General features: G+C 48.3%; 1 protein-coding gene across 1 annotated transcript in view; it reads right to left on the bottom strand.

The window, feature by feature from the left end:
* The window catches only part of TMEM178B (transmembrane protein 178B), a 360,790-nt gene that overhangs the window by 12,347 nt on the left and 332,043 nt on the right, over positions 1-16,400 (bottom strand). The gene's annotated exons all lie outside the window — the stretch shown is intronic.

The following is a 16,400-nucleotide window of genomic DNA, read 5'->3' as shown; positions in this document are numbered from 1 at the left end:
GGAATTCGACGCTAGTAATGTGGATTAGGTCTCGCCTTGGCCCTGCTGAGTCAGAAAGTCTTGGGGGAGAGGATGGGAAACTTTTGGTTCCTCGGGTGATTTCTGTTGGTGAGACCTTTGGGTTAGGGCAGAGGGCCTTTGTGTAACCTTGAGACCAAGCCAGGTGAGGGGAGGAGGAGAGGTGGTCCAGACGGAAGGGGGCAGCCTGTGGGGCGTGGCCATGAGAGGGTGACAACCTGGAAGTGCACGAACGAAAGCAAGCTTCCTGTGACACTGATTTCAAGTAACCCAAATGCCAACAAAGGAGAGCTGGCTTTCTGCTTTCACTGCCTGGCTTGCAAACCTGACTGTACAAAGATATAATTTACTAAAACTTAGATTTAGGACACAGAGAGAGAGAGAGTGCGTCTGTGCACACATGCACATGCATGTGTATGCGTTGTGGTGTGTGTGCTCAGTTCAAATCTGAGCTGCCCTTGAGATGGTCAGGCACTTGGAACCATGGATATGGAACCTGATAGAAAGTTCTGAGCTAGAGATGTGGATTGAATCATCATCTTATAAACTGAAGCTGTGTGTGAGGAGGTCACCCACTGATTTCATATAAATCGTATCTACAAGATGCTATAAAAAATGGAGACACTCCTTATCATCACAAGGTACACCATCCTCCCAATTAAATCCAGTGATTTGTTCTGGGGGAGAAGGTTGACCTCGAGTAGTTTTGATCTTCCCGAGTTGGCAGTCGCTGAAAAGTCCTGATATGCGCTGTTTTGATGGTGTGTTTGGCAAGCAGAGTGGACATGAAGGATGTGGTTGATGAATTGAGAGTAAAGAGCGTAGGTCCGTGTGGACCTAATTACCAACTGGAAATGGCCTAGCTTGTGGACAGCATATGTCTGGTTGGGTCACGTTAATGGAGGTAATGGGGGTCTTCTAGCCTTAACTTCCTATCAGCTGTTCTGTGATTTTTGGAAGCTTTTAAAATCTCTGTTTGTTCGCGCTTGTCATTATTCCCCTCGGTGGGAGAACATTTCTAGGGCTCTCACGAAAGAAGGCCCTTTGAGTCCACCATCTAAGCCACTTGTTAGGAAACTGTGTGTGACAAAGAGAGAAGACTGGAAACAGGTTCTGTTTCTACATAACGCTACCATCTTCTGTTAAAATCAAGGACTTCCGTTTTTACATATCTCTGTATTCATAAATTCAAATTTGAAAATGCGCATTTTCAAACGTGATTACAAAGGGAGATTCGCATGTATACGGTAGGCCCTCCGTAAATGGACCGAATGAATAATGTGTTGCCATCGTCCTCAGCAGCATCTTCTGATATGGGACCTAACAACAGACTGACAAACACCCACTGAGGCCCTTGAGTCCTGGAGGGTGGAGGAGATGGGGGACAAAGGCTGCCGAGCACCCTATCTTCCCCGCTTTTCTCAGATGACGAACTAAACTCTCAGACTGTAAACTGGCGACTAATCGGTGTGTGTGAGGTGCAGAACCTCCCTCCCCCACCCCGTGCCCTTGCTGCCTCCACGGCTCTCTGGGGTTCTCCGTGGAGCGAATACAGATTCTGAAAGCTTCTACTGGAAACCACCGATGGCAGCAGAGGGGACGGCCTCCCTTCATTTACCCGAAGTACGGTGTGAGGTCCTCCCGTCCCCCACAGCAGCAGACTGGAGCCTCTGGGATTAGGTCTTTCGAACGTGTCATTTTATTCCTCATGAGCACTTATTGAGAGATAAGTTAAGATCCAAGAAATAATGCAGAGTCACATCTTCTTAATAATCCCCCCTATGGTTTGGGGTTTGGGCCTAAATTCCAATCAGATTCCAAGACAACTGTGGTCAGAGTGTAGCAGTTAAATGAAAAGAGCTTTGCCCCAAGCTCTTCCTTCTGGAGCAAGGCTCTGCTGTGCGCTCCAGACCCGGCTGTAAGAAGCGTCAGGTGTAAAGCAGGCCCGGGAGGCAGGGACATTACCCACATGACTGTCACGTCTCAGTGATGTCAGGCCTGGTGTGGGGAGTGGGGAGGGGGACATCCTTGTGGCTGTGGGCTCCGTGACGCCAAACAACCCATCAGCAAGTATTTGTTGAGCTGTGTTTACGCTGGATGCTAGGAAGATAAAAAGGAGAATAAGACATGACCCCTGTGCTTAAGAATCTTTAATTAAATCTAGAATGAAAAAGAGTTTTTAAAAAAGATTCTCATCTAGGCGGGGAGAGGAGACATGCGTACGGGAATGAAGACTTGAGGATGCTGTGACGATAGCAGCAGACCCAGACGCTGTAGTTTAGAGCCAGCTCTGGGCCTCTGGCCCCCGCCCAGTAGGAAGATGGGGGGGGCGGAGCAGATGACTGTGAGGTTCCCCCCCAATATCCAGCAGTCTTTAGGAAGAGGAAGAAGACTACCCGGTAGTAGATGGTCAGGGTCAACTCTGACAGAGACAATCAGGCTGGGCCAGGGAAGGTTTCCCAGGCGAAGGATGAGCAGGATTCTCGCAGGCAGTGCACAGAAGGGGGGCCTCGCCTGGTCTGGAGACGGTCCCTCCTTCGCCCTTGGTGCCCTCCTTGGCCCAGGTCTCTATACAGAGATGACAAGGCGAGCTTGTGTGCCACTGTCACAGAGCTTCTCACTTCCACAATGCTCACTGCTCTAGCCTAGTCCAGCCTCTGTCATTTCTCACGTGAGCCTCTGTGGCAAGTCACTGCTCTCTTGCCTTCTGTTCTTGCCCCCATAGAGAAGCCGGTGATATTTTAAAAATTTAATCAGATCACAATTCTCTCCCCTGCTTAAAACCCTCCAATAGCTTCCCATCACACTCAGAATAAAACACCCAGCCCATATGACCTTACCTAAGTGGACCCTGCCTCCCCATCTGGCCTCATTTCTCACCTTGACCCCCACACTCTAGCCACACAAAAGAGCATTCCGCGGCTCAAAGTAGCTGACTGTCCACCCACCCCAGGGACTTTGCACTTGCTGTTCTCTCACCTGGAATGCCCCTTGTCCAGTCTTTTCAGATCTCAAATGTCATCCTCTCAGAGAGCTCCTCCCTGGCCTCCTTCTAAACTTGTGCGCCCCGCCATGGTTTTCCAGCTGTGCTCCATGGAGGTTCTTGGGAGCTGCCCGTAAGAGAGGGACAGCTAGTAGAAGAGGCTCCAGCCCTCTCTCTGGCCAGAATAGCTCTGCTCTGATGTGAGATTTCATTTGAAGAAAGGAATCCAGTGATTTCAATATTTTTGAAAAGCACTGGGCTTATCCATTCCCAAGGGGACCTCAAGGTATGTCATTACAGGGACTAAGCTTCGGACAGCAAAGTCCCATGGCTGCCCCCATTGTTGCAAGTCTACGCCATTGGCAGCAGAAGCTAATAGGTCTCAGCTCTCATTGCTGCTGGCCCTGGAAGGGGCCTCTGACTCTTACTCAGCCCGCCCTCCAGGCAGCCAGCCCCAAGCAGCCAGCTGGTTGGAAGGAGAAATACATTCTAATTACCCCTTTCTGTGCCAGGACCCTCATTCGCACAGACCCAGAGCTCAGGAAGTCCAGCTAGAAGAGAAGGTGCTGCCCCTGGAGCTCTGAGAGCCTAAGCGTGAAGACCTGCTGGCGTGGAGGGAATAATGCCCTCAAGTCCCCTCTTCTGTCCCTGTGTGCAAGCCCCCCCGCCCCGTGAGTGGGAAGGATGGGCAACAGGTGGAAGGAACTACGTAAACACGTTTCCTTCTGACTGTACAAACACACCACCTGTTTCCTTTAATGACCGTTCCCACCTGAAGCCCTTTCAGGACTCACACCACCTTGCAAGCCCCCAGTCCCGCCCTGCTCACACCTGGCTGTGTCCTGTGGGCCTGCTGCCCGCCCCGTCCCCTGCCCCCCCTGCTCCAGGCACAGCTGAGACTCGAGTGGGGGTGGGGTGGGGTGGGGAGAGGAAACGGTTTCTACCCTGCCTGCCAACACCAAATACAGCTTCCCCATCCACCTCCTCCACATCGCTGGCATCTCTAATTAGCGCTTCCCGCGATGCCAAATATTAGATTCCAGTCTCCCTGCACCCCCCACCCTGAGCTTCAGTTTCTCTGCTGGGTGACAACTTCCCCCTGCTCGACCTCTTTTCCCTCAGCCTCCGAGTTGCCCCTTGATCCCAGCTTCAAGCCACCTCTGTGTCCCGCTCCGTCTCCTGCTGGGACTTCTCCTCGCCTGGTCTTTGCACACTCGAGGCTCCCAGCTCCCTCTCCTCCCACGTCCCTCCTTCTGGCAACTTCACCCTCTTCTCCGACTTCAGCTACCACCAGGACATGACTGAGTCATAGGATTATGTGATAATATGTGACACCCTATACATGTCACTATGTGTCCCCAACTTCAGGGACACAGTATGGATGGTCAAGGTATTCCCTGGTTACACACAGGTTTCCAGCCCAGGTTCCCTTAAGCTCCTGACTTCCTTATTCTTTGGAAGTCTTGCTTCCCTAGTAGGGTGACCGGCATCCTAGTTTGCCTGGGAGTCGGTGGGGGATGGGGGTGTGTCCCTGGAACACGGGATTTTCATCCTCAAACCAGAAAGTCCTGGGCTAAGTGGGACACACCAGTCACCCTTCCTACATGCTCCCTCACAGTCCTCTCCACCGGGGTGCCAGTCAGTGACTGCAACGATGACAAATTAATCCTTGCTTGTCAATTAGATGTAATGCCTTCACTGAGTGCAAGGACTGAGACTCATGGCTGGGGCGTGTTGCTAATGTCAAGAAATGTCACGCTGGGATTGCACCGTCTGGGGGCAGCTAAGTCTTCTGCCACCCCGAAATGTTACCAAGGAACAATTAATCAGCAGCCCAATAATGGTCCTATCCTAGCACCACCTTAAAGCTCAATAATTTTTTTAATATTTTTTTATTTATTTCTAGGAGAGAGAGAGAGAGAGAGAGAGACAGCGTGAGCAGGGGAGGGTCAGAGAGAGAGGGAGTCACAGACTGAAACAGGCTCCAGGCTCTGAGCTGGCAGTCAGCACAGAGCCCGACGCGGGGCTCGAACCCACAAACCACGAGATCATGACCTAAGCGAAAGTCGGACGCTTAACAGACTAAGCCACCCAGGCGCCCCAAAGCTCAATAATTTTTAAGCGGCTCTTCAGAGTTCTGGTGGAAACTTGCTGCTCAGTGCACCCTTGAGGACGGATTGCAGGTGTGTAGGGCGCGACCCTGGCCTCCCATGTGGTGGCAGCTTTATCAGCACACACAGGGGAGGACGTGTGTCTCCACCCCCAGTGGGGACTGTCAGAGACGCCATGGCAAATGCCACAGCAATGGACCCAGTGTAGACATAGGATCAGAACTGAGGCTGCAGACTAGGCAGCAGCAACGCTCTTACTAATTCAAGAGGCCATCAGCCAGGAAACCGAGGGCCTCGAGAAGGTTCTCCCAGGAATCCAGGACAGTTACATATTGTGTGCACAGGCACCTTCCCAAATATCTGTTCCTTATGTGACCAAGTGGTGCCCAAAACTTCACTGGAGCATAATTTCTGCAGCTTTCTAGGGCAGGAAGCCCATCTGCGTGACATTTTCTGCTCCTGGGAATGAGGAATGACGTCTGTGTATCCTCGGCCCTCCCACGTTCCCTTGTCGCTTTGTGGCCAAAGAACCCCTGTTCTGACCCGAGCCCACCAGCTTGCTGCAAAGTGGTGGCTGCAGAGGTGCCCTCATAGCATACACGTCAGGGACATTTTGGGAGCAGTCCAAGTCCTCCCTCAGACACTCCCCCTTGAGCCCCTCTCTGATTTTAAAACCATAAAGAAGCAAATCAGCAAACAGAAAAAGGATCCCTCCTCCTCCAAGAGCAGCGGATGCATCCTAGGAAGCTGGTGTATACTAAACCCTTCCTCTGCGCAGATTAAATGCCTCGGCAGCATTGAGCTCTCAAGAGCTCTTTATAGCCTTGCTCAGACCTGCACGGAATATAAATTACAGTTGAATTATACACTATTGCATCAGCAGCAGCCAACAGGCAGGTCACGTGGCGTTTTACATCCAAGGTGCCTCAGGGGTTTGTTGGGATGAGGCATGGAGTGGTGACAGGCTCCCGAGAACACACTGCGAGGCATGGCGCCCTGAGTTCGGACACAACCATCCATCATTCTGGAAACTCTGCAAACGCTCCAGGCAGAGACGCTGCAAGAGTGCCGCCATGCCCCGCCCCCCCACCCGGGCAAGCAGTGCGTGTGTTCCTGAGGTCGTGTCTCCGTGCTACAAGGCTCTTCCATGGCTGGGCGTGATGGGCCACGGTAACGCAACATCCTCAGCTCAAGCACTGAAAGGGACTGGCCCACGCGTGCAGGTTGGCTTTGGTTCTAAAGACAATGCTTCCAGATTCCTAAGGTAGAACCTGGAGTCTTATGCTTTGGTTTTTGCATATCCACAGGGTGGCCTCCAAAGCTGGGAGCGCTGGTGTCATGGACTGAGTTGTGTCCTTGCGAACTTCGTGTGTTGAAGCCCTGACCCCTGTACCACAGAACAGGCCCATATTTGAGACAGGGCTGTTGAAGAGTTAATAAAGTGAAAATGAGGCTGTTAGGGTGGCCCCTAATGCAAACTGACTAGTGTCCTTACAAGAAAAGATTAGGACATACAAAGAGACACCAGACAGCTGCGTGCACAGAGGGAAGACCACGCGAAGATGCAAGCAAGAGGGTGGCCGGGTGCAGGCTGAGAAACGGGGCTCAAAGGAGACAACCCCACTGATGCCCTGATCTTGGACTTTCAACCTCCAGAACTGTGGGAAAATAAATTTCTCTTGTTTAAATTTCTCTTGCTCCCCCTCCCCCCAGTCTGTGGGATTTTATCTTGGCAGCCCTAGCAATCTAATGCAGCAGGTGAATGTATAATAAGTGGCTTATTACCATAACATTACAATCCATGATCAAATAAGACCATCTATGTTTCCAGACGCTACAGCCACTCTGTAGCTAAAACAGGCGTCTAAACATAGGGTAGGTGCTGGCCATCTTCTGGTTTATTTCCTCGCCTGGTCTTCCTCACCTATGTTATCTATGCTTACTCCCACTCGATACCCATCAATCCATTTATTCTTTTGGGTGTAGATTTAGATTTGATCATAAAAGCAGTGGCTCTTATGGCCTCTATACCAAGGACAGAGCCTTTGCAAACTTGTGCAAACATCTAAAGGGCTAAACAAATGAAGAGGGTAGATGGTCCCATGCTTTTTGTGGTGGAAATTTACTGAGGTCAAAGAACCTCTGCGCAGTGTCCTTGACTGGGGACAGACATTTCCACTGTCCACCCATTGTACATAGAGCCCATGTAGCTACCCTGGATGGTCCAAGCCAAGTCCTGTCTCCCAAGAAGCCATCCCTGAGCATGCCCAGCATTACGATATTTGCGGGGTTTTTTTCTGAATCCATAGAACTTTGATGGTCTGGAACAGGCAACCTGACAATGAACTATAGGGATCTCCCTCTTGTTCTCTGCTTTACTTTATGTTAGCTAGACTATCATTTTTTTCCAGAAGTGGTGGGGTAGGAATGTCTCCTTCTGTATTACACACAGCACCAAGCATAAAACTCCATGTCAACAGGAGAAATGGACTTCCAGGCTATAGGGCTTTCAGGTGAAAATACGGTCTCTGAAACCTAGAGGGGAATGAAGGCGACACCATGCCCAGCCTTCCTATCCTTCATCCCCCTGTACCGTTCTGCAACTACCGAGGGGTTTGTGCACCCACGCATGTGCTCACCTACCCCTGTCTCAGTGGGCACCTTGGGTTTCAGGAAGCATTTTTATATTCACAGAAATTCAGCATCAGAATAATACACTCTCTGCAGGATTATTTTGAAAAGCGATAATAATAAATGTGAAAAGGCTTACAGAAGTTAAAATTGCTTTCTATATGTAAGGTATAATATTAGAAATGGAAGGCTCTGAGTGAGGGTGAAGAAGAATTGTCCTGGAGGACAAGAAAAAATGCAGGTGCTGCTTCCATCTCTATCACCTACTTCATTTCCCTTCGGCCCTGCTCCAGGGTAAATGCCGCACCGGGCAGGAAGGACACTCGATGGAAACCAGAGGAAATGCTCAGTCAGGATTCCTCATTCTGTGGACTTTGTTGAGCCGAAACCACAGCATTGGGAAGATCTCAGAACACGCTTCTGAGAAGGACCCTTTAGAGGTTATAGCAGCCAGAGGGGTCATGTGACAAGCATGGTGGGTTTGCAAAGAAACTTGTAAGCCTGTGGTTCAGCCAGGGTGCGTAAAAGGGAGTGGCCCTTATAGCAGTGATGGGAATCACAGGAGTTAGGGACCTTTTACAGGTGCTATAAAGCTTCTGATCTGGTTCCTCTGGAATATAGAGGTGGCATCTACAGTTATCCCATGCTCATTTATTAAACATCTACTATACAATGGATGATGACAGTTACGTTTTATTATTTTTAGTCTACACGGTAGTATCCTTTCTTTTTGTTAAAATACCATCACTATTTTTTCTCATGGGAAAGCCAATCCCAGATCACAATGATTCATTCAGACATAGGCACCTGATGGAAGTCAAATCTCAGGTGTTGTATCTTCTGTTCCTCTTGAGGTTGTGATTATGGACGTGTGCATATAGATGTGAATTACATATCTATCTATATTTTGCCTTCCTGCCCTTGGAAATTTTATGCTTCATGGAGCAAAATGTTGGGAAGATCTGAGGTGGGCAGTCCGTGGAGAGCTATGAGCTTTCCCTATGGAAGGCACATACCTACGGGTGAGAAAGAGTCCTAGGAAGACAATGAATCAAGAGTACAACATCACGTCTTTCTCGATGTGAATCCTTGGAGCTTCCTATCCATCTGGGTCTTGGTTCAGAGCTGAGAGTTGGTGGGATCCAACTGGCTTCCTGACTAAACTGAGAGTGGCATCTACAGCTGTGCAGAAAGGAACATTCTCAAGCTGTGAACAGCGAGCTTCCAAGAGTAAAGCCACTTAGCGCATGCCATCTTCCTGCCACTGCTTCTCTTTTCTCTCCTCTTTCTAGGCCAACTCTTCCTGATGGATGACAATGGTCCGTAGAGCAAACTTGGAGAACCTCTATGATGGAGGGCGATCTTGTCCCGGGTTTCTTGCTTGGGACAATGCTTGAAGGAATTCAAAAGCTCCTGAAGACCACCTCTGACTCTACAGATTCCTGGTCGCTCTGCTCATTGGTCTTCCTAGGTAGTATACGAGCCATTTGCAGAGAAAGCCACATCACCCTCCAGGGCCAGCATGAAGCTGGCACAAGTCGATGTATCATTACCTACAAATTCCTGTCTTGGTAGTCTAAGGTTCTCCTGACCCAGAGGTACACCAAGGCAGTCTGCATCAGCTTCCTGGTAGGAGAGCAGTAGCCAATGGGGGGATGTGCATGGTGGAAAGAGAACTCCACCAAGAATCAGAACATCTGAGTTCTGGTCTCATCCCTGCCATGAAGTGGGCAAATCATCTCTCTGGGCCATGATCCCTCAACCATACAATACCGAGGACAGAACCAGATCTCTAGGGTCCTTCCAGTTAAGTGATTCCCTGACTCTTGGTGTTGGGGTAAGAAGGTGCCCTTCTCTCTGAACTGCTCTAGGACTGGTTACCAGTTATTTTGTCACATGTGAGCCACCTGGAGAGAAGTGACTGTTTCTTACCTCCTGACATGCACAGAAGGGCTGGTGGATGAGACCATTAGATGTCATGACTCGACATCAATGTGCCTATGAGGCTCTGCTCTAAATTGCCTTGATTTTAAATGTGGAAGGATGGAGGGCCCAGCTGTTCAAGTGTCTGGAAGAAATTGGCTCCTGAAATAAATCTCTCAGGCTTCTGCCTTATCTGATCCAAGCCAATGCCATGTTAACTAGGAGAGGAAGAGGCTTGGGTGGGAGTCAGAAGATCAGGCAAGCCCACCACCTGGTTTGGTTTATGTTTCCATATGCCCGGCACATTTGTCAGCTTGGCCCAGCCTTTCTTTGAGATGATGTCACTTCATTGCTGGGTCACTGAACACATATATAGGTTTATATGGATCAAACACTGATATGTAATATTCATAATGTGGCAGGCATTGTTTCAAGTGCTTTACAAATGTTAGCTCTTTTAATCCTCAAAGCAACTTTATGAGGTTTGGATGAGGGAAGTGAGGCACAGAGAGGTTAAGTAGATTGCATAAGGTCACACAGCAAGCATGGGAGCCAGTACATTCAAATCCATGCTTCCTCCGCTTATCATGTTGTCTCTTATTTCTGGTGAATGTGGATTATCTCTGGAGCTGGACTGTAAGCAGAGAAGTTTCTTCCTCAGTAGGGCTCCATACCTAGTGGTGCTTCAATAAGACTTATTGATTAGATGATGAGATTGGGAGAGGAGCCCCTGTCATGACTAACTGCAGCCACAAGGAGGTTCTGGGTACCACACAGACTCACAGCTCAGTCGATAAACTCTTGTTCCTGAATTTTTCAGAGAACTTGGAAAACCCATCATAACCTGTCATAGCATGGCTTTGCTCCTTATCTGGGCCACTTAGAGAGGTGACCTCCTATAGAGGAACAGGAGTTTTCGATGAGGCGTAAGGTGGGGAGGTCAAGAAAGGAAATGAATCAAGATCACAGCATTAACTTCCTTTGAGTAAAACTCTCTGTAACTTCCCAGTTGGCCAAAAGCTAAACCCAGTGGACAGAGGAAGCTGGTGGCCAGAACAGGACCTTCAGGAATTCAGTGTGGACCCCAGCCCATCAAAGGGGTCCTCCCTCTCACCAGCATCTCCTGGCTCATGAATGGGTCTCACCCTGGGCACCTCTTTTTCCTCTTTTCTCCTGGAGATTTGGGGAGGTCATAAGTACTCATCTTTGCTTGCTGAATCCATACTTTAGTGAGAAAAGAGTAACAGGAAGGAGATTGATAGGGCAAAAACATGTCAGCTTTACCAAGCTAGCATGGCAAAGGTGGCCACACTCAAGTGCACCTGTATTTTCCTCCAGGCTGACATTTTAGAATGATTTGCCTAAGGGAACATTAAGGTTTCCAAAGCAGATACACTCGCCCATAAGTGTTGACTCATACTGGTGAGCCTTCTAATGTCGGCCTAAGGCCTTGACCCAGGAATACTGCCTGTGTGGGAGAACAAGTGGGGGCAGAAGTCCCAGATGGTGCTAAGGCCCCATGAGCTCAGCCTCTTGTTCCAGCCACACCAGAGAAGTCGGTCCCCTCTTCTCCCTTGGGAAAGAGAGCCTTGAAGGGTAACATGTCTTCCTGAAGAGAGAAGCTTCCTACTTTATGGACCCTGATGGGAATGGTGAGATCAAAGAAGAGAACACTGTCCAAACTCCCCTTGGCCATACTAACGTAGAGACAGGAAGCATCTGTGACCCAGAGGTTTCTGGGAAATGTGATTGCAATGGAACTTGTCTGAAAATGTTAAGAGCTGAGCCCGAGGGGGTAGTTTCATTAAATGAAGTGTAGCCTGGAAAGTGGTAGAATCTTTAAGAAGCTCCTAGGTTTTATTAGCAGAGATGGTGGGAAGGACACAGCTACTGTCATTCCTTCCTAGTCAGGGCCAAAATTAGGGGATTAAATATCATACTAGTCTTACGTTTTACCTTCACATAAAGTAGCTTAGGCATTTTTAGATAAAAGGGTTTTTTTTTTTTCTGCTTCATTCACAACCGAGTTTAGTTACACAGAGATATATAAAAATGGAAATGTATTAATGACATGTGAAATCCTAGACAAGAAGGAATAAAGACATGGCATACTGCTTCTGGAAAGTGGCCAACTCTTAGGCTCTGTGAAGGTTCAGTTAATTGATGGCATGAAAGCCCTTTGAGGGCAACAAAAAGGGCAAGGTGACTTGCTTCTTTCTTTGGCCTCAATCACTAGCTCCTCTTGAGGCTGCTCCTGAGTCCCCAGCACAGAAAAGTCCTCTTTCTCTGTGCACCCACCAGCCTCTGCTATGGCACCTGTCATACACCTCCACCACTGCCTGGGTGACCCTTAAGGACAGGGACCACCCATGTTCTTATTTGTATATCCACACAATTAGCATGCAGTAGGCACTCAATCAACATTTAGTGAGTTGAACTTAGTTTGTAAAGTAGATAATTAAGAAGTGCAATAGAGCTGTCTTCAAATATTTGAAGGACGATTGGAGGAAGATGGTCCTGACTTTAATTTATGTTACTTTAGCAGAAAGGACCCAAGCCCAAAGAATTGAAGTTACTAAAAAACATATTAAGGTGGTTTGTTTTGTTTTACTTTAGAGGGACCACATAAGCAGGGAAGAGGGGCAGAGGGAGGGAAAGAATGTTAAGCAGGCTCCAGGCTGAGTGTGAAGCCTGATGTGGGACTTGATCCCATGACCCTGGGATCTTGACATGAGCTGAAATCAAGAGTCAGACGTTGAGCTGAGACACCCAAGCACTCCTAAGGTTTAAAATAAGGAAGAGCAGAGGTTTCTGGGTGGCTTAGTAGGCTGAACATCCAACTCTTGATTTTGGCTCAGGTCATGAACTCAAGGTCGTGAGATTGGGCAAAGCCTGTTTAAGATTTTCTCTCTGCCCCTCCCCCATGTATGTGCATGCTCTCTCTCAAATAAAATAAGAGCAAAATGACAACTGGAGGAGCCAACAAGGAAGCAGCCCCTGCTCCCATGGAGGCTTTGACCCAGAGGAGAGACAGGAAATTATCTAGATTTCTGCTCCCAGGATATTCATAATGAGGTGAGTGTCATCAAAATGGTACAAAGTGATGTCTGAGTTCAGAGGAGAGTCTGGTTTTAGTTAAGCTGATTCAAAAAGTTTCTAGAAGATTCTGAGTGCACACTGAGCCTTGAGGAAGTAGAGGCCATCAACAGGCCTAGCAGGGTCGCCTGGAGGTGGGCAACGGCAAGTGGTCTGGAGGAAGCACAGGATATGTGACTGAAAGGGAGTCTGAGGCAAGACTGTGGCCAACGTTCAACTCCAGGCTGGTGCTGCTGACCAGCATGGAACCGCAGAATGCTTTCATCAGAGCAATGATGTAGCAAAAGGTATATTTTTATTTTATTTATGTTTTTAAATGTTTATTTTTGAGAAAGTGCAAGTGGAGGTGGGGCAAAGAGAGCAGGGGACAGAGGATCTGAAGCAGGCTCTGTGCTGACAGCAGAGAGCCCAATGTGGGGCTTGAACTCACAAACTGCAAGATCATGACCTGAGCCCAAGCTGGACACTCAACCAACTGAGCCACCCAGATGCCCCAACAGGTGTATTTTTAGAAAGCAGAGTGGTGTAAAGGTTTAATTAAGTTGAAAGTAGAGAGATGAACATTTATGTGATACTTCTTCTCTGCTAGATGCTTTTCCTGTATATTATTTCATTTCATCCACACAAAAACCATAGAGGGTAGGCAGCGCTATTTCAGCTTTACAGATGAGAAATGGAGGCTCGGAGTTTGGTGATTCAGTGGTGGGACAGAGATATCCACCAAGGGCTAAGTGACCACCAAACACTGCCTTAGTAAGAAGGGCCCCAGTGGCACCCAGGGAATGGATATGGATGAGAAAGTGACACAGAATATGGCAAAGGAAATACTGGAAGATGTTGACAATTGCTGCTAAGGTACAGGTGACACTGGAAACGTGAACAATGACTCAGAAGTGACTGGCAGACTCATGTGCTGAGGAAGGCAAGAAAAGCAGCTCATTTCATTGGAGAATAGGACAGGACAGAAGCTGACATTTGTCAGGCACCTGCAGTAAGCCAGGCGCTTAGCTTATATGCCATAATATATGCCAGAAACATAAAGCACATGGGCTCCAGACACAGAGAAAACACAAGTCTAGTCCCAGGCGTGTTGGAGGTTCCGAAAGGGTGGAGATGTCCAGGAAACAGTTAGAATCATGAGGCTGGAGCTCAGAAAAGGCCATTCCATACCATTTCCGGTCCCATCTGTGTAGAGGTCATTATCACCATGAGAGTAGATATTGGCGACAAGGAGGCATATTTGTAGGGAAAAAGAAAAGAACACCGAAGGTAAAATTTACAGGCAAAGCAATGAGCAAAGAAAACAGAAAAGGCACAGCAAAAAAGAAAAGTCATGAGTGTGTTGTCATGGAAGACAAGAGATGAGAGTCTGAAAAACAGACAGGTAAACCCATACGAGGTCAGGAAGAGGAGGTTCAAGGACAAGTGACAGGCAGAACTGCCAGGAGGAAGCAGGTCTCCAAGAAAACAGCTTCTGGAGACATGGTGGGAACAGAAACCAGACTTCAAGAGATGAGGGTGGTTGGTGGCAGAGCTGTAGAAGTATTAAGATTATTCTTTTTGCTACATGAGCCCCAAGCTTTGTCTTTGGTCTCAGACCATCTGAAAAGGTAAGGCCCTCAGCCAAAGAGACTCATTTTCCTATTTCTCTCAGAAACATCCCCGGAACAGAATCAGCCTCAGCTTTTCTGCCCCCCCCCCCCCCCCCAAGAACAGTGGTCATCATCTACCATGACAAGAGGTCTGTATGGAGTCACTTCTTACCCTATCAGGTGATGAGCTGCCTGAGGTTCATAAATGTGTCAATAACTTAATTTTTACCTGAGAGAGAGAGAGAGCACCGCATGGCAAGTACAAACCCAGGCTTCAGAGTAGAATAGATTTGAGTAGGAATCCTTGGTCTGGGAACTATGTGACTTTGGGCAAGGGACTTAAACTCTCTAAGCAAGCGCCGGCAACTTCAAAGAAGGGTCAGTGATAAACTGAGCACACATGAGAAAAACCGTAGTGAGAGTGCTCATTGCAAGCCGGCCATGTTCAGCGTGTTCCATTTGTTAGTTGCTTCTTAGCACAATACCAGAAAGCAAGTACTATTTTGCAGATGGTGAAATTGAGGCTAAGCTTCATCACATCTGGACCTAATGCTATTGGTAACACTTTGATAGTAGAAGTAACTCCCTTCATGGCTTCTCTGTCCCTCTTTTCCCACCTTGCTCCCAAATGAACACCTGCTTGCTGCTGGTGGGGGCAAAGAGGACCCCTCCACCTTGCTGGTGGGGGTTAGGAGGACCCATCTGCCTCTGGTATAAATGAAGCCTTGCCAGTAAGCCTGCGTCTGCCTCGCCGGTTCATTCCTCAGGCTGTTGCTCTGTCCCAGGTAGGCTCGCCCAGTATCCTTCTCTTTAATTCCACACATCCCAGGAAAAGAGAAAAAAGAGTAGGTATTAGTCTGAAGACCCATTAGTTTAAGGCTCTACCATTCACTTAACTGCCTGACTCTATGCTTGTTTTGTGGTTCTCCGGGCCCAGTTCGTGTTCTACGAAATGAGGGCTGATGGGAAGATGCAAAGAAATAATGGTTGAACAAGATCTACCACTGATACAGCACAGCACAGATGCTCTGAAATGTGAGCTCTTCCCTTCCTCGGTCTGCCTCTTCCACCTGCCCTCGAAGGGGGTTTGAAGGTCCACTGAGACCACCCCCTCCCTTTGGACTCCTGTGAACTGCAAGTGTCACCTAAATCATAAGTGACTCCCTTTCTGCCCTTTTTGGTGTGGCCAGCAGCTCTTCCCTAACAAATGCCGGGTGGGTAGATTGAAGCCTCCTTGTCCTCTTCGCTGCTGAAAATCCAGACACAGAGCTCCTTTGTTTTTTAACATTTTTCAATTCAAAGGTGTCCTTCATTAAAAGGAAAACAGCTCTTTGTCACACTCACTGGCCTAGGTGTCTGATTCTTCTCTAAGATTGTGAGCAACCCCAAGGCACTGAGTTTTGTTTTATCATCCACAGCACCTAGTACCTTAGTACTTAGTGGGTACTTAACAATTGGTTGTTTAACAAATAACACGCACTGCACTGGTTCTAATGGTTCACTAATGTGGCGATGGCTCCCCTTTCACAGCTGCCGCATCTTAGACATCTTTGATCTTCTGACGGCTTCTATAGATAGGGAGAGTGTATTTTCCAAAGTGCAAGTCAAGACACATGGTATGGGATATGATCCGATAACAGTAAAGTGTATTTGAAATCAGGAGACTTCCAGAATGTCTGGAAGGTAGCACAGCTTCACACAGGCCCTCAGTTTCCAACTATTTTATACTTGAGAATAAATGCACATCATTATCCACCTGTCCCCAAAGTTCAAGTTCTGTTAGGATGTAAAGGATTCTTTTATCTCTTGGGGGCCATCTTCATAAGCCCTTTCCAGAGTAATGCTTTAGGGCCTTTCTGGAATCACTCTCCCACTGGTATGCCCTAGGTCTTCGAGGCCATCGCCAGCCCACCCCCTATGGTGTGGAGAGCTGAACAATCCAGGTGTGTCAAGCTCCTCCCCATCCCATCCACAGAGGGGACACTTCCCTGGGTTCACAGGTGAGCCTGCCCGCCCTGCCCCCTAGCTCACTGATTCAGGCCAGTT

The sequence above is a fragment of the Hyaena hyaena genome, unplaced genomic scaffold, assembly GCF_003009895.1.
Source record: "Hyaena hyaena isolate Hyena2069 unplaced genomic scaffold, ASM300989v1 scaffold_82, whole genome shotgun sequence".
Taxonomy (NCBI): domain Eukaryota; kingdom Metazoa; phylum Chordata; class Mammalia; order Carnivora; family Hyaenidae; genus Hyaena; species Hyaena hyaena.
The sequence above is the reverse complement of the archived record's forward strand: the minus strand, read 5'-3'. Positions and strand labels throughout refer to the sequence as shown.